General features: G+C 38.2%; 1 protein-coding gene across 2 annotated transcripts in view; it reads right to left on the bottom strand.

Moving 5' to 3' along the window:
* The window catches only part of ARHGAP42 (Rho GTPase activating protein 42), a 280,435-nt gene that overhangs the window by 166,010 nt on the left and 95,688 nt on the right, over positions 1-18,737 (bottom strand). The gene's annotated exons all lie outside the window — the stretch shown is intronic.

Here is an 18,737-nt window from a genome sequence, read left to right as displayed (position 1 = left end):
AATGATAGACGATCATTCTTCTCAAAGCATCTGGAAGTCTTTCAGATTAAATCACTACCATCTACAGAGAGTGGAGAAATCATTCAATCACTCCCACCATGGCTGAGGAAATTGAAAGATAAAGGGTTTTCAGAAAGAAATTTGGAAGTAAGATCTAATTAACTATTTAAAAAAGAAAGAAAGAAAAGCAATGGAATTATGGAAAATGACACTGAAATAAATAGTAATCAGTTTTATTACTATTATAAAAGTTGATTCACCTACTCACCATTGACCCCTATAATCTACCCGTGATTCAAGAGAAATTAATCTGGGCAATAATGATAGAAAAATAAATGACAAAAAAAAAATGAGAAATACTCAACCATCAAAAATTCTTAAGTTTTTCAAAAGATACACCCTAAAATTTGTAAATGACTTAAGGTTATGCTTTGAGGAAGTTTCAAATTTTATTCCAGAGCCAAACTACTGAAAATATTTTTGTTCTGGATAAGTAGTAAATTGTGTAGCCTCAACTCAAAGGGTATCATACCACCCTCTGGAGAGACTTCATGACCCTACCTAAGTCCTGTGGAAGGATTATCTTCTAGGCAAATGGTGAAGCAATTTCACACAACAGAATATTTTATTCATCCATTTCTCTGTACTTCCAAGGATACTCACTGGGTATTGACCACCAGGATAAGTGTCTATCTAGATGAGGAAAACAGGAGAAAAAGACAATCCCTGCTCTGGAAATTACTAAAATCTGCAGTCATTATGAATAATCCCCATCAAGTACCATTGAAGAATGTGGTTTGGATTAAGGTGAAATAAGAATGAATACACAAACACATTGCTTAGGCTGCTTCAGTTGTCATAATAAAATGTGCCTTTAAACTTTGCTGGAAGGAAAAGAAATGTAAATATATATTTAAGGAAGAGGTATTAATAGAAAAGTAAGATATTTTTCTAAAAAGGATAACTAAGTTGAGTTTTAAAAGGACAAAAGGAGATGCCGTTGTGGCTCAGTGGGTTAAGAATCTGACTAGTATCCACAAAGATGCGGGCTACGATACGGCTCAGATCCCATGTTCTGTGACTCAGATCCCATGTTGCTGTGGTTCTGGCGCAGGCCTGCAGCTGCAGCTCTGATTCAACCCCTAGCCTGGGAACTTCCATATGCTACACATGTGACCATAAAAGAGAAAAAAAAAAGTTTAAATAATAAAAAGACAACCAATAAAAAGGAGAGATATCTGCTGCTTCTTTGGTTTCTTTTTACTTTTTATTCTTTTAGGGATCAAAGCAGAAAAGAGGAAAGTAACTTGCCCAAGCTCACAAGGACAATTTTACAGTCACATCTTACTCCCACAAATAGGACAAGGGGTGATTCTTTCACTGTTTTGAACAGGCTGCCAAAAATCACACCCCCTGACTTCCTACAACAGCTTTCCAGCACTCAAAACTTGATGATCTGGAAACTAAGAAATGGTATTTCCGAACTCCTGCCAACTAAAAGCTGCCACCTGCCATCAGCTCCTATAAGTAGGAAGTCACTAGCCACTGACCATCATCACATCCTGAAAGGAGTTCAGTGTGGAGATCAGGAGTGCCCTTTACGCTCTGGAAAAACTGGCAGAGCAGGTCTTCAGATAATTAGATTATTTTAGGAGAGGATTTTATGAGCCCGGTTGCTTGTATCTTTATCGATGATAAATTGAGAAATCATCTGAAAATACCCAAACATTAATATTCAAAAAGAAATGGGAAATGTCAGGGATGGAAAAGCAGTACTGTGCTGCTACACTCAAAAGGAATCTTCTTTAGTCAAAAATTCTTGGAGTTCCCTTGTGGTACAGTGCGTTAAGGATCCGGTGTTGTCACTACTGTGGCTCAGGTTGCTGCTGTGGCATGAGTTCGATTCCAGCCTGGGAACTTTCACATGCTGCAGGCAATGCCATAAATAAATAAATAAATAAATAAATAAATAAATACATGCATGCATGCTTGACTAGCAGGAAAAAAAGAAGTAGCTCAATGAAATCAAGTCATTCATGTTCTATCCTCGATCCCCTTTATTATTCCTGTATGTAGATACAGATTTGAAAAACTCCACAGCAACTGGGTTTTATTTAATAAGTAATGATAGCCTTAATGAAGGAGGCTTTGTTCTACGAACTTCACAAATATTAATCAGTTAGTCCTGTGTTGGTAGGGTTGTTATCCTATTACTAATGGGGCAACTGAATCCTAGAAACGTTAATGTGCCTGAGATCACATGCAGCTAATGACACGGGGCTGATCCAAGGTCCACTCATTTCAAGCTCTGTGCTCTTAACTGTTACACTATGATGTTTCTTATAAAACATCCCGCACATTCCCCACCCTTCCCAATCCAGCATTCCCTACACATGCAATGACATTCTTATCCTCTAAGAAACTTACTACCATGTCCATCTCTTCATCTCTACTGTCCTTTACCTGCCTCCCTCCTCACAATCGGGAATTGCCCCTTAAATTCTATCTCCACTCACCACCACCTCGGCCTTCCCTCTTCTCCATCTATACTTGGAGAGCTATCATTTAGGACCTCATTCCTTCTTAGCGTTACTGCAGTAGCCTCATGACAAATTCAGCCTGCCTCTGGTCTTCTGTGATCTGCTCTTAATACTACTGGTAAAACTGAATAATTCAGCATGCATTTATCAATCCAGGTCTCTTGCTAAGTGTTATGAATGCAAAAATGAATCAAAGCCCGGCTGTGGAGGGAGTGACAATATAGGTCCTCAAGCTCTGATCATATAACCTGAAAATACTCACTGAAGCATTACTGTCTGCTCAACAAAATCCAAACTCCTTACCTGTCTTCCAGGTTTTCTACGTTATGAATTTCTTTCTACCCTTTCACACAAACCAAGTCTTGCCTATTAAAGCCACCCATATTTTGACATCTCTCTATATCTGCTAATGTGCCCTTTCCTATCACAATGCCATCTCTGCCACCTCCATGTAGTCTAGTTGAAGCCCTACTTAACTACCAGAGTTCAGCTTTCTCAGATATTCCCAACCAGACAACAACTCTCTGCAGATCCAAGAACCATAGCACCTTGAATCAGACAGGATATCATCCATCTGTCTTGCATTCTCCTGTTTGCAAACAAGCTCGGAATTACAAAAGCACATTTAAGTTTATCCACTGGGATGAATATATTCTCTGATACTCACCCCAAGAAGAGCCAGCAACTAAAGAGTCCTTTCTCCCTATACTTCACTCTACTTGGCATTTCCTACCCTCCTCTTTGCTTATCCTCCAACTGCTATCACTGGGGTACTGCACTTAAGACCTAGGGCAAATGCTGTCTCCTCCACAAAGCCTTTCCAAATCCCTTCATTTAGAAGTAACCTCTTCGTCTTCTAGTTCCTGTGACATTCTAGTACCTGTGTACCTCTTCTAGCAGGCACCATGTGGTACACATTACTGACACCAGGTCTGTACCGTTCTACCAATCACTCAGTACCCTAAAAGCAGACACTTGCCTTATTCATGTCCCACATACTTACCATTTGATGGCCTCGGTGCTCTGATAGTGATAACGCGTGAATAACGGATAATGGGTGATGGCGTTACACATGTTGCTCCTGCTCAAGGAGCTAACAAAATGAAAGAAAGTGAACCAGATAACTCCAGTGGAGGCAGGATGATGGGACCAGGCAGAAGCCCATGAAGGGCCAGATCAGCAGGCATTTCTAAACTCTTTCAGGCAATGTAATTCCCTCTCCTGTGGTCTCCCCATGCTAGACCTGTTCTTAGCCTGTTGGAGTCTATATAAGTATTTGTAATTTAGGAAATTATTGTTTCACAAAAGCAGTAACTCAGATGAAGTGAAAGTTCCTGACATGCCAAGTTGGAATTCTCATGACACTCCTATAGACAGTTAAAATATCAGTTCCCTTCTACGTAGCCATTCACTGAAGCCCTCATGCAAAGCCCTGAGTACTGTTTGTCTGGAGAAGTAGTCCTGGGTATGGTTTAGAGCTGCACTTCTGGATACGGGTTAATTTTTCAGTTTTGTGTGTATATGCATAACTGAATCACTTTGTTGTACAGCAGAAATTATCACACCACTGTACATCAACTATGCTTCAGTAAAACTTAAAACTAGTAGCAATGAAAAAAAAGTGCTTACAATTAAACATTTCAAAACATAAGAGAAACTAAGCTAAAGGATTTCAGGGTCACATGACCTGAGAAATATTTACTATTAAACTATTATCTTGTATTAAAGTTAAAAAATTCGATTTTGCTTCTACTTATAAACAATAGGCAGGCCTCAATTTTTCCATCTATAAAATGAGGATAATACTAGAACTTAGCTCATAGAGCGAACTGAGGATTAAATAAGTGTTTGTAAGCGAAATGCTTAACAGTGTCTGGCATATAGGAAGGGATTAAGCAACATTAGTTATTATACAAATATACAAAAACTTTGATTTTAATCAATTTATTATCAAATCGTAGAACATGTGGTACATATCTAGAATGGACTATTACTCAGCCATAAAAAGAACAAAATAATGCCATTTGCGGCAACATGGATGGACCTAGAGATTATCATACTAAGTAAAGTCAGAGAAAGGCAAAATTCATATGATATCACTTACGTGGACAATCTAATTTTTTTAAAAGATGTAAAAGAACCTATTTATAAAACAGAAACAAACTCACAGATTTCAAAATCAAACTTATCATTACCAAAGGGGAAACCATGGTGGGGAGGAATAAATTAGGGGGTGGGATTAACCTATACACACCACTGTATATAAAATAGATAATTAACAAGGATCTTCTGCTTAACACAGGGAAATCTACTCAATACTTTTGTAATAACCTATATGGGAAAAGAATCTGAAAAGGAATGGATATGTATAAATGTATAACTGATTCGCCTTGCTGTACACCTGAAACTAATACAACACTGTAAGTCAACTATACGTCAATCATTTTTTTTAAAAGTTTAAGTTGGAGAAGATAAAATTTGCCAAAACACTACATCTGAATTCAATTCAGCAACCATTTCCTGAACTTCAACTGATTATTCCGTAGACATTAGGTACGAAAGAGAATAAATGAAGCTGAGAATTGATAAATCTAGGTGACACCAATAAGCACTCCCAATTAGCTCTACTAAGTCAGATCATGTTAAGGAATGCCCTAACAGATACACCAGAAATGACTCCCCAGGAAATGTCTAGTCCATTGGTTCTCAGCTGGGGACATCTGGCTATGTCTGCAGATATTCTGACTTGTGCAACTAGAAGCGTTGGGGCAGATGTCTGCTACTGGCATCTACAGAGGACAGAGATGCTGCTAAACATCCTACAATGCTCAAGTCAGTCCTCCACACTAAGGAATCATTCTGCTCGTTATGTCCACAGTGCCTGGCCGAGCCTCCTGCTCACCTCCAGCTGTAAATGACTCTGCCTGATTTACTTCTGCTGAGACAGGCTTCTGAGGCTGTGGCAGCGGGGAACCCTGCCAGTTTTGTGTAATGGTTGTTTATTCTGCAGACTTATCTTCCCTTTGCTCTAGGCCTACCCTTCCACATGTCACCACATGTCCAACCAGGCCAAGCTGAGACCTTGTAACGCTGTCTCAACTTCCAGTTTTTTCATCCCCCACTGTGGCATCTCAGTCCCATTCAAGCTCCAGGTCCAATAACAAAGAGGTCTTCATGAAAATATCGAACGATTTTAATTTTTATAGCCTGCTTTCTGGAGCTGGCAGTGAAACCTTTCAAATCTTTGCCTGAAAAGAATAAAAGGTAAAGTAAATTACTGTTACCTAACTGCTGCCAATTAAGATAATGAAGCTTGAAATGACTGAATTATCCATTGAATAAAAACACTTTAGATTAGACTCTTGTTTCCACAATGATCATTCTTCTTGATGATTTAACAGCTTAAAATGAAGACTAAAAAAAAAAAAACTTTTTTAATGTTTTGATACTCTCTGCCCTATCACAAAGTGTGCTCTGCATTAGTGTCTTCCGAAACAGCCGTTTCCTGTTGCTTTAAAACATTCATTATCTGTTGACCTTGTAAATTCATAGATAGAAAGCGTATGTCCTCGCCCACCTCAACCACATCTAAAAGGAAATTTTAACCCTGAAGTTGTCACACCCAATTGGATGGTTACTCTGAAAAAACCCCAAACAGCGAGTGTTAGGGTAGATGTTAGGCAGGATACAGAGAAACTGGACCCCTCGTGCACTGCTGATTGGAGGGTAAAATGGTGCAGTCACTATGGGAAACAGTATGGCAGTCCCTCAAAAAATTAAAAATGATTGAAAGCAGAGCTGCAAAGAGAAATTTACACAGTGTATTCATAGCAGCATTATTCACAATAGTTAAAAGGTGGAAGCAACTCAAGTATCCATCAAGAGAGGGATGGATAATAAAATGTGTTATACACACACACTGTAATATTATTCAGCCTTAAAAGGGGAAAAATTTTGACACATGCTACAATATGGACAGATGTTGACATTATGTTAAATGAAAAAAAGCCATTATGCATATTTTACCACAATTAAAACAATACAAGTTAATATTCAATGTGATACTTCTTAGAATAATTAACTCAAAATTCCTCAATTATACCTCATCACTTGATTCACTATAACCCCCTACATCCTCTCATTGAACCTCAACATTAAATTTAAATACCATCTATACACTGATTTCCAAATCTGGCTTTAACCTCTCCCCTGACCCCTAACTCAACAGCTCCGTCTGACTAATAGCATATCTGAGGTAAAATTCTTTTTTTGTTTTTGTCTTTTAGGGCAGTACCCGTAGCATATGGAGGTTTCCAGGCTAGGGATTCGGAGCTGTAGCTGCTGGCTGACAGCACAGCCACAGCCACGTGGGATCTGAGCTGCGTCTGCAACCTACACCACAGCTCACGGTAACTCCAGATCCTTAACCCACTGAGCAAGGCCAGGGATCGAACCTGTGTCCTCATGGATCCGAGTCAGATTGGTTTCTGCTGAGCCACAAAGGGAACTCCCTGAGATAAAATTCTAGAGAACACCCATCACACCTGTTCTCCCCATGGCCATGATATCCCAGGGTCCCAGCAGGCCAAAAACCTTAGGTAAGTGTTTTCAAAAGGTCAGCTTTGCCCCTCAGGATAAAAAAAATGCCTGATGGTATTTTTGGCTGTCAGAATGTGGAAGGAAGGGAAGAGGTACATGAAGAGTATGGAAGCCAGGGATTCACTAAACATCCTATGATGCACAGGACTGACGCCTATAACAAAAATTTATCTGGCCCCAAACATCAACAGCACTGAGGTGGAGAAATTCCGCCTACAGAGTGTAGTTGCCTCCCCTCTCTTACAATCTGCATGTGATCAAGCAGCAAATCTTGTTAGCATCACCTGCAAAATCAGACCAGAATCTGATCACTTCCCCTGCTTTCATCCTGGTGCAAAGCACCATGGTCTCGTACCTAATGAAATAACTAAAATAGCCTCCTGACTGGCATCCCCAGTTAGGAGATAACCGTCCAGCCCCGCCCTCCATGCTCCACATAACACAACAGTCAGGTAATCTCTTAAAATTCTAAGTCAGTTCGTGTCACTCTTCTGTTGAAAGACCCTTCCACAGAGCAACAGTCCAGTTCCTCACAGGCTACACATTCTCTTGACATTCTCCCACCCCCATCCCACTTCACCTCTTCCCATTTTCACAATTGCTCCTGGGCATTAACCACATTGGTCTCGTTGCTGTTTCTCAAATACCCCCAAAACTTTCCTACCTAAAGGTCTTTGCCCTTGCTACTGAGTTGTTTGAGCTACCTTAAAAGCACTTCCACCAGAGATCAGGAGGATCTGCTCTTTCTTTTGTCTGGTCTCTGCTTAAATGACAAACAATCACTGAGGCCTTCTCTAACTACCCTACATTTAAACACACCTACACTTCCTCCACTACCCATTCTCCTCGGTACTCCTTTGTCCAGAGCACCTATTAATCACCATCTGATTAATTACCATACTAACTGTATGACTGCCTATGTTTCTTTCTGCCAACTAGAAGACAATAACTCTTTTTGCCCACAGCTATATTCTCAGCTCCGGTAGAAAAAAAAATCAATATTAGTTCAATAGAGACTGCTATCTTTCCCAACTATTTCAATGTAAACTGAATTACATATGTTTTGCTTTGTAAGAAAAGAAACCCTGCTTTGTATACTGGTCTACCACCTTCTTTGCTTATAAAGGTACCCAAATTCTACAACTGACAGTGTTCATCTTTCAGCATGAGATACAAGCAGAATCTTAGAATCTGGCTTAGCCTATCGCTAATGTGTTTCCTATAGAAAGGCTTGTTCTTTCATAAGAAACTGAAGAGAAGTCAGATAGCTTTGGGCATAGCTTTTTTTTAATATTAGCTCCATAAATGAGGTGGTGAACTTGGAGGAGAGTCATTGTGTATGTCCAGCCAGAGAAGACAATCAATATCAAAAATATTTCAAGCATATATATATATATCACCTATTCCATGGATTCCCAAATTTCTTTTTTCTTTTCTTTTTCTTTTTTTTTTTTTTTTTTTTGGTCTTTTGTCTTTTGTCCTTTTAGGGCCATACTTGCAGTATATGGAGGTTCCCAGGCTAAGGGTCTAATCAGAGCTGTAGTCACCAGCCTACGCCACAACCACAGCAATGCCAGATCCAAGCTGTATCTGTGACCTACACCACAGCTCACACCTGATCCTTAACCCACTGAGTGAGGCCAGGGATCGAACCCGCAACTTCATGGTTCCCAGTCAGATTCGTTTCCGCTGTACCACAACGGGAACTCTGGATTCCCAAATTTCAATCACTCATATACTACTTTCATGACTTTGGCCACATCCATGTCCTACATTTTCCCTTACAAATTTCTTCTACTAAGCTTCTTGCTTAGTAAAGCATAATTTGTTAAATCTAGAGCTGTTCTTTATCCAATACACATTAAAATATGGAACTACTAAAATGTAAGATGTTCATTTGTAAAATGCTTAATATCTAACACACTGCCAGTGGTTTCCATTTTACACTCTGAGAAACACAGAACACTCTTCATTTATAAAAAAGTAGACAAAATCCCGAGAAGCTTAGTGCTTTACTTGATGTCAAACATTAATTGGAATCTAGACTTTCCCAACTTTGTGCTCTGGATTCATGCTGACTAGGGAAAACGCGTTTTACGTGTATCACTTACATAGTATTCTGTCATGTGTGGCGAGGAGAAATTATACTGTGAGTGAAATATAAAGTGAACAGAATTGAAAGTTTCATACCAGTGGGAATATGTTATTTTGCCATGAGAGATTTAAATAGAAACACAATAATTACTAGGTAGAACACTTTTCTGCTACCAACTTAGTTGGATATGATTATGTAAATGAAGGGTACACTAGTTTTTCTAAAAGCAGTGTTTCTGTTGTTGAAAATATCTTAAGTCCAAAGGTTTGGCAGAAGTTTGGGAATATGGTTAAAGTCTTCATAGGGTGACCACATCTTCCAAACGAGAAAAGGAAATACACTATCTTCAGGACTAGCCTGTGGTTTACCACTACACTAGTGAAAAAAAAAAAAAAAAAAGCTAATCAAATTGCTCTAAGTTAGATTTTTATAATAAAACTCTCTTGTCTAGCATAGCTGGGGGGGAAGAAAGAATGTTGGTTAAAAACATTCTTTTTAACTGACTCACTGTATTATTTTTCTATTTAGTTCTCCTTTAACATCTTAAAATAAAGCATTGTGATTTCACATATAAAAGACCTGTACATCCTTTGTTGAGTTATTCTGAAGTCTCTTAGTCTTTTGCTGTATTTTGAGATGGTCTACAGAAATATAATTCATGTCTATCTACCAATCTTGTTAGACTCTTATTTCTAATACTCTGTAGGTTACTGAGGATTTCTATGTGAGAAACTCACATCAATAAATTATAGAAGGAAAGTAACAAAATTAAGTCTTAGATCTTCTATGCCTCTGGTTTTATTTCACTCCACAGACTAGGGGCCCTCTAAAACAATATTGAATTTAAGCAGTAGTAGTGTGTATCTTTGCCTGATTCCTGATTTTTAAACTGAATGCTTCAAATGGCTGATTGATGAGTATTACGCCTTCTAACTCCTATAAAATTCCAGACACAATTCACTATCAGAGTATTCTGCTCAAGTCACAATGTAAACTGGAAGTTTCTTAACGCCATTACCATGCTGTAATAGACAAGAGTTGGGTAATTATCTCAATCACAGTAATTCTTTTCTTTCTAAAAATAGGGTTCAGGGAAACACATGCAATATAGTCAATCCCCTTGGCCTTGGCTGATTGGTCAAGGGTCTTTAAGTGATCTTGATGGGGCCAATGAGAGCATATTTTTAAGTTTTGGGTTTTTTTTTTTTTTCTGTTTTGGGGTTTTTGTTTTGTTTTGTTTTAAGCATACCAATGGAAACTAGACAGGTTTCCTCCAGAAACAATTTCTGTGAGTTATGGAGGCAATGTTTATGACTCACTTGTGGAAGAAGCGAACTGAGAGAATGAAGCTGACAAGCAAATGAAGGTCAGAGACAAAAAAGCCTATCCAACTGGGATCAATGGCAAAGGCAATAAGATGGAAGAAACACAGATGGGAGGACACAGCTGGGAAGTACAGGTGCTTATCCAGCAGCAGACTCTTGCAGCCACAAGCAACAAAAACCAAACATCCAAAGATTCATGCCAAAGTAGCAAAACTGAAAAGGAAATTTTCAATACAGTTTATGTTCTGATAGAACAAAAAAAGTGAAAGTTCAAGTATTCTGTCCTGATTGCTTTTAAAATAGCACTATCTGGTGCAAAAGTTCGCCTTCTGACTGGTTCCTTCCATACAGTCAAGGTTAACGCAAAAATAAAGAAAGAAAGAAAGAAAGAAAGAAAGAAAGGAAGAAAGAAAGAAAGAAAGAAAGAAAGAAAGAAAGAAAGAAAGAAAGAAAGAAAGAAAGAAAGAAAGGGGTCTTGACAAATATGAAAACATAAAGATTGGATGCTTACTTTCACATACTCACTTACAAATCTTTTTTTTTTTCTGGCCACACCCACAGCATGAAGAAGTTCTCAAACCAGGGATCAAACCCTTGTCACAGCAGTAACCAGAGCCGCAGCAGTGACAAGGCCAGATCCTTAACCTACTGAGCAACCAGGGGATTCTCATTTACAAATCTATCTAGGAGTTCCCATTGTGGCTCAGAAGGTTAAGAACTGAGCTAGTGTCTGTGAGGATGTGGGATCCCTGGACTCACTCTGGGTTAAGGATCCAGCATTGCCATAAACTACAGCGTACGTCACAGATGCGACTTAGACTGCCATTGCTGTGGCTATGACGGAGGCTGGCGGCTGCAACTCTGATTCCACCTCTAGCCTGGGAACTTCCCATATGCCACAAGTGCAGCCATAAAAAGAAAAAAAAAAAAACTTCATATCTAGAAATTTGATATATCCCAAGAAATACCAGCTATGAGAATGGTGTCAATCACCAAGAAAAAAAAATTCATGCTCAAATATTAATGAAACTGGGGTACCTAAACAAAAACATATTTCAAAATTAGTGCCACTTCAATCCCCTCTGCTGATTGCTAGCTATGAGAGCAGAACTTAGAATAGCAAACAAATCTTAACTACAGAAAGTACAAGCTGCTTTCCTTCTTCGAGAGCTAGTAAAGAGCATGACAATCAAGTCTCAGTTTTCCTTTATTCCCTTTTCTATACTCCAGGGTAGAAGTGTATCAACAAGCAGGGAAATGACTCAAAGGCAGTCTTTCAGGACAGCTTCACTGTCTGACCACTATACTAGATCTATTTTAAGATACTTTCAGAATTCTGACAGATATTTCTAGTCAGAATTAAGTGCCCTATGTTTTTTTCAGTTACAGACTCAAGATACATAATTCACAAATATGAACACTTTGAGGCATTCCGTGAAACCTTAGCAATTACCCTATTAAAGACCTTCACACAAAATTAATGAATTTTACTCAAAGTTTATTTCTCTTTCAGACCTACCATAATGAAACAAGTTAAATAATCTGATACAAGATAAATAGAAAGCTGTGGTAACTCTCAAAACCACCTTTTCTTTTTCTGTAAAGGAGTATGCACTGTTCTATATTTTGGACCACCATGATAGTTTTCAGAACACCTAACATACAGGAGGAAAAAAATACAAAACAGATCAGGCCTCTGCCCTCAAGGTATTCGAATTTTAAATTAAAAGAGAGAGAGAATACACAGGCTATAACAAAACAGTAGGCTGAAATCCAAAGACCTGAAATTAAGTCCTACATCTTTGACTCTGTCTTTATAGTTGTATGTATCACCTTGAATAACTCATTTAGAGTCTGAGCTCAGTTTCAGATTGTTGGAGGATAAAATAAAATTTTTAAAAATATATATGGATAAGCACTTTGCACACTCTAAATACAAATCAATACTAGGACTATTACCAATAAGAAATAAAAGCCACTACCACTGCACATGACCTGCCACCCCTCAATTCTACATTTTATTTTATTTATTTTTTCATTAGGGCCCCACCTGCAGCATACGGAAGTTACTGGGCTACGGGGGAAATCAAGCTGCAGCTGCCAGCCTACACCACAGCCACAGCAATGCCAGATCCAAGCCACATTTGTGACCTATGCTGCAGCTTGCAGCAACACTGGATCCTTAACCCATTGAGCAAGGCCATGGATCAAACCTCATGGATAATAGTTGGATTCTTAACCTGATGAGCCATAATGGGAACTCCCTCAATTCTACTTTTTAATATTTCACCAAATAATTGAAAATCAAAGAAATCCTAATAAGCCTTTGCAGTTCAATAAGTGTGAAAATCTGAGCTTTGTACACAGAGAACATTGAGAATTTTTTTTTTAATTTCAGGTAAAATCATTGTACAAAAATGTTGGTATGTAGGCCAGCATATGTAAAGTTTGTTTTGAATAAAAGTTAACCTAAGATATACTAGAAATACGATCCATACTTAGGCATGTGGAATGTTAGCTTACAATGCTATTGTCAGAGGTTGATTAATCAATACCATCTACTGACGGAATAGGTACAATGCAAAAATTTATGTTAAATCTCCCATAAACAAAGGACAGTCGAGAGAAAAAGGGACATGAAACTTTCTTAACATTTAAAATATTCTCCAATTTCATGAATCCTTGGTTCAAAGGACTGAGGAAAGACTTAAATAAGCTCTCACGTGCCAAAATTTGGTGAAGGAATTGTCAATGGATTAATGAATTAAGTTTTTGCTCAAATGCATGTCTGAATATGTTGAAAAATTGGAAATTAATCTAATTTCAAACTTTTAACACCTTGTTCTTCCCTAATTTCTGTAAGCTATTGAAATAATACACCTAAAGCACTTAATGTAGCATCTCACATACTATATTAATAACACATGTTTGCTACTATTATGCAATTTTTAATTTAAAAAGGAGTATGTGAAGGCTCTAGAGCCTAACGGCCTGGGGTTAAAGCCTCCTATACAACTTATTACTATGTACCTTTGAGTTTCTTGGAAATGGGCCTATTAACAGCATACATCTTAGAGGGTTGTTATTCAGATTAAATTAGTTAAAAATATAAAGCAATTGTAGCAATGCCTGGTAATTTGAAAATGCTCAGGGTCAGCTGCTATCATCTGCAGCAGTGCTTTGTAACATAATAACTAACACATCTCAGGTACTCAACAGCCACAGATGACTAGTATCTAATGTAATGGACATCACAGATAAGTTTTTTACATCATGTATGATTCACATAAGAGCCCCAAATCTTATATCAATAATCAAGTAATTTCTATTTGACACATTTTTCCTTTTTTTAAGAAAGATATAAACTATTTTGATTTTTACCCCCATTAACCCTTATGTAGGACTGATTGAGCTTTTAAGAAAAAAGTATATCACAAAGGTAAGTAGAGGATTCAGTACTCTTATAGAGGAAATGAATTTTAACGTTATATATGTCCCCTCCCAGTACCCCATCTTTTTGTTATTATTGTTTCAAAGTAATACCCAGCCACCTAGCCCATTTCAGGAAAGTACTTCCATTGCTCAAGGATAAAAAAAAAACTAACATGGGCACTGAATAGAAAGACTATAAATCCAGAAAACCTGAAGCGAAATGTGTAACTTATACAGATCAAATATGCATATTAAATGTGGGTGATAACAGCAAAAGCAAGAGGTTTCTCATATTAATCAAAATGAAAACTATAAGAAATAAGTTCATCTGTATAAATTCTTCACAATAAATGCTAGGCCAAAATATTCTGAAGTTGTGGCTTCCTTAATTGGAGACAAACATTTAAATAAAATCTATGTTGTGGAGTTCCCTCTTAGCTCAATGGATTAATGATCTGCACTGTCGCTGCTGTGGCTCTGGTTACAGCTGTGGGTCGGTTTTGATCCCTGGCCTGGTAACCTCCAAATGTCTCAGGAGCAGCCAAAAATAAATAAATAAATAAATAAATGTATGTAAAAAATAAAAATAAGAGAATGCACATTGCTATACACACATACTCACACCCCAAACAGACAAACCAACAACATGGAAACAAATAATTTTTGTTTTGTCAAGTTCAGGGATTCAAAGTATCCAGAAAATGATGGGCTCAGGGACAGAGATAGAGAAGCAGCATAGGGTAAATCAGATAATTTGAAGCCTATCCCAAAGAATGCAGCAGCCACTGGTCCACATCCTATAAATTTCTATTTATTATTTGTATATATAATATTTATAGCTTATGATATTTATAAGTTTCTATATACAAACTTATATATAAGTTTCTATATACAAACTTATATATAAGTTTCTATATACAAACTTATATATAAGTTTCTATAATATTATCTCTACTAGAGCCAAGTAAATAAACAGGACTTTGAGCAAGCTGACCAAAAAGCTTTCTCCTGCTCCTCTAACTGATCTAAATCTCCTTTGTTGATTCTACCTCATCTGACCAAACTCTGGACTCTGAACCTCAGAGCTTGACCCTCCCACCTTTTCTCCTCTGTCTGCACACTCCCAGACTTGGTGATCTCATACATTCCCACAGCTTTAAATACTCTCTCATGTTGACAATGTCTAAATTTATATCTCTAGTTCCATCTGCTCCCCTGAACTCCAGACTCATATATCCAACTGCTCCCTAGACAAGGCTACTTAGGTACCCAGGAGGCATCTAAATAGATTCAAAATTTAACTATTTATTCCCCATCTCCTTCCCAATGAATGGCAACATATTCTACTAGCTTCACTGTTTCTCTTTTTAGCACTTATCTCCATCAGACATAATTTGTTTAAATGTCTCTTTCTCCCTAGTAGAATGCAAGTTGTACAAGAACAGGGATTTCTGTCGTAAAATATAAGAATTAAAGAGGACTAATTTAAGCTGTATGGAACATGCAGGCCCCAGGAAGATAGGAGGGGAAGTCTGAATGACAAAATAGAACTATTCATGATAGGATATGGGTCAGGATGTTCAAGGCAGAAGAAATGATAGATACAAAGGTTGAAGTCCCAAAGAAGCTTGTAGTGACAGAGCAGGAGTAGAATGAAAGCCCAAGGGGATGGAGAATGAGGAACAAGAGGAAGACAACTGAGAAGGGAGGAACGGGGTGGGGGACAGTTCCAAGGTTCAGGGAGAGGAGATGTTAAGTCCAAAAGTCTGGAGGTAAAAGCGTCAAATTCAGTATTTCAATACAAATAATAAAGAGGAGGCTACCACAATTTATCAACTGACATCTTGGAAAATGCTGAATCATAGAAGGTGGTTTTTTGAGTGAGAAGTATGAGACAAGATAAATTATACCCTCACAAGTACCTGAAAGGGCTATTTTCAAACTTACTCTGAGTCACTTTTTTGTTACGTTAAAACTATGCATTTTTAGCTGGCTTTATACATAAAGTTAGTAAGGAGCCAAGGGGAAGTTCCATTTCTAAACATCAATTTTTCTTCGAGCTCCTTCTCTGCAAATAGACTTTGGGTTACCCAGATGATAATACTCATTAAGTATGGTAAATCACTGGAAGCAAGAGAATTTGCTTAAATTGTTAAGTATCCTCTTTCATCTTCTTGAGATTTTATTTTTGTTTAGTCACTGTTCTGACATGCTCAGGTTTTGATCAAATTCAATTAATATATAATAAGTCAGGATTTATCACTGAAAAAATGAATAACTGACTTTATAATCCATTACAGAACTATACACTTTCCTAGTATTTAAAATATTCTACTTCCTAAAATAAGCACTAATTTTTAAAATACAAATTACAAATTCTTTGCACAAAATCCACTACCAGCTCTACCTTCAGTTGTAGTAACCCCATATGACTAGAAGTATTGATTAAACACTCCGATATTTAGAGGTGTATGTTTAAATGATGGCTTTTATATAATTTTTGTGGAAATGCAATCAATTAGGCTTTCATCTATAGAGATTTTTCTTCATTATTTTGCATTCATTATTTCAGACCTTCTCTGAAACACTAGATAAAGAAATCAAACCCACAATATGATTTTGCTCATGAATGAAGAATTTCCTCCTTGCCCCAATATGAGAAAACATGGCTGAGGGCAAAAATGAAGATCTCTGAAATACTGTGAGCTGCTGGACCAATCTCCATCTCTACTGCTTATAAGACACTCTACTACACTCAGCCAGTTCTTCTCGGTTTTTGTCCTTTATCCTGTCATCATCTTGTATGATCTCAACATTCTGCTCATAAAACATCCAAACCTTGGAGCTCAGCCTTCTCCATTCCTACGATCTTCCTCCCTGCTCAGCCATACCTTAGCTTCATCGTTATCTAAACCAGTTCTACTGCAAGTTCAGTTCAGTTCATTTCAACGCCCTCTCCTCATCACAACTTCCTTGTCCTCTCTTGGAATCTCCTCTATCCCTGGTTAACCATCGGTGCAAGTAAGCATCCATGCTTGCCCTCTCTGCTTTCTAAGGCAGTAAGTACCTACCCTCTTGCCTCAATCATCACTGTACTCAATCAGGACCCATCTACATATTATTCAAATCCATGTACCTGTGATCCAACACCATGTGTCTATTGTGCCAACCACAACCTGAATCTGACCTCCCAACTCTTCTCACTGCTCACAATCTAGGGCTCTGTGTGTTCTTAGAAAAGTCTATGAAAACATGGTAATTCCTCTTTCCTTGACATATTTATGATGGCTAATTTCAATGGCTCTTTATCCCTGACCAGTAGTCCCTTTTCTCTTGTGGAACCTACTCCAGCTGTTCTAAACTATTTCTACAAACTCCTCTCTCAGCAGATGACCACTCCTTCCTAACACTATTATCCACCTATCCAACCAACCAATCAGTCCAAAGTTCTGTGTTTTAACCAAGCCTCTCTTTTGTCCCAGCACAGAGGAGTGTTTCCCCTGATGCCTCCATGTTTCCCCTCAGTGCTAGAAGAGCATTCTCTTTTGGCTTTTTTTTTTTCTCCTACAAGCCACAACACACTTTGCCGTATGCTTTATACATTTTCTAAAATTACAGCCCACGTGAATTGACTTATCACTCTCTTGAACTATCTGCACAGGATTTGAATCACTCAATCCAGAACTCTATCTAACAGAGGAGTTAGGGACAGAGTGGAAAATCTACGTGTAACCGATAGGCAGCCCATTCAACCAATGGTGAATCATGTAGCACTGTAGTATTTACTACTGAAAAAAATCTGCAGACACTTGGACCTGCACAGTTTGATCCCCTGTTGTTCAAGGATTGACTGTATTTTCCCAGCTCCCATGCCATTTCTAACTCTTTATTTTCACTTCCCTCTAACCACTCTTTTCCATTTTCATCATCAGCTCCCTTCTGGGCCATAAGTGCACATACTACCCATGTCTTCCATGGAAATGAAACTACTATCGTGTGGCTCATAGAGCTAGAGTGACGATTATGTAAAGCACCTAAAAGTTTCAAGTCATCTCCCAGAAAAGACTGTTCTGACCTCCCCAGAAAAGGTCAGTCTCCATCATGGTTTTCTATACCTAGAAACAGATCACCTCGTATGGCTCTCTCTCTAATACTGGGACCAGACCTATCAGAGGCGGATGTTTCCTAAGAAAATATGGTCATCCCCCCTCTACAACATTTCTTCTTCACCTAATCTGTCTCCTACATGGCCACCAAATTAATCTCTTCTAAATCTCACATTGCTCTTCTCATTCTTCTATCAAAAACTTCCAGTGGGAGTTCTCTTGTGGTGCAGTGGGTTAAGGATCTGGCATTGTCACTGCAGCAGCTTGGGTCACTGCTGTGGGGTGAGTTTGAATCCTGGCCTGAGAACTTGCACATGCAGCAGGTATAACAACAACAACAACAACAACAAAACAAAAAACAAAAAAACACCTTCTGGTAATTCTTCTGCTGCCTATAACAAACACCAAAACTTCTAAGCTGGGCTCTTAAACCCTACATATGCCTCAAATTCCCAATCAGTCTTCTACTAATACCTTCTAACAATCCTCTGCCTGGAGTTCCCTTTGTGACTTAGCAGAAGTGAACTCAACTAGTATCCATGAGGATGTGGGTTCAATGCTATGGCACAGGCTGGCAGCTGCAGCTCCGATTCGACCCCTAGCCTGGGAACTTCCATATGCCATATGTGCAGCCCTAAAA

Source organism: Sus scrofa, chromosome 9 (genome assembly GCF_054392235.1).
Source record: "Sus scrofa isolate SSC_HxYL_T2T_F1_AM1 chromosome 9, Sscrofa_HxYL_maternal_Yorkshire_Landrace_v2.0, whole genome shotgun sequence".
NCBI classification, from domain to species: Eukaryota; Metazoa; Chordata; class Mammalia; order Artiodactyla; family Suidae; genus Sus; species Sus scrofa.
The sequence above is the reverse complement of the archived record's forward strand: the minus strand, read 5'-3'. Positions and strand labels throughout refer to the sequence as shown.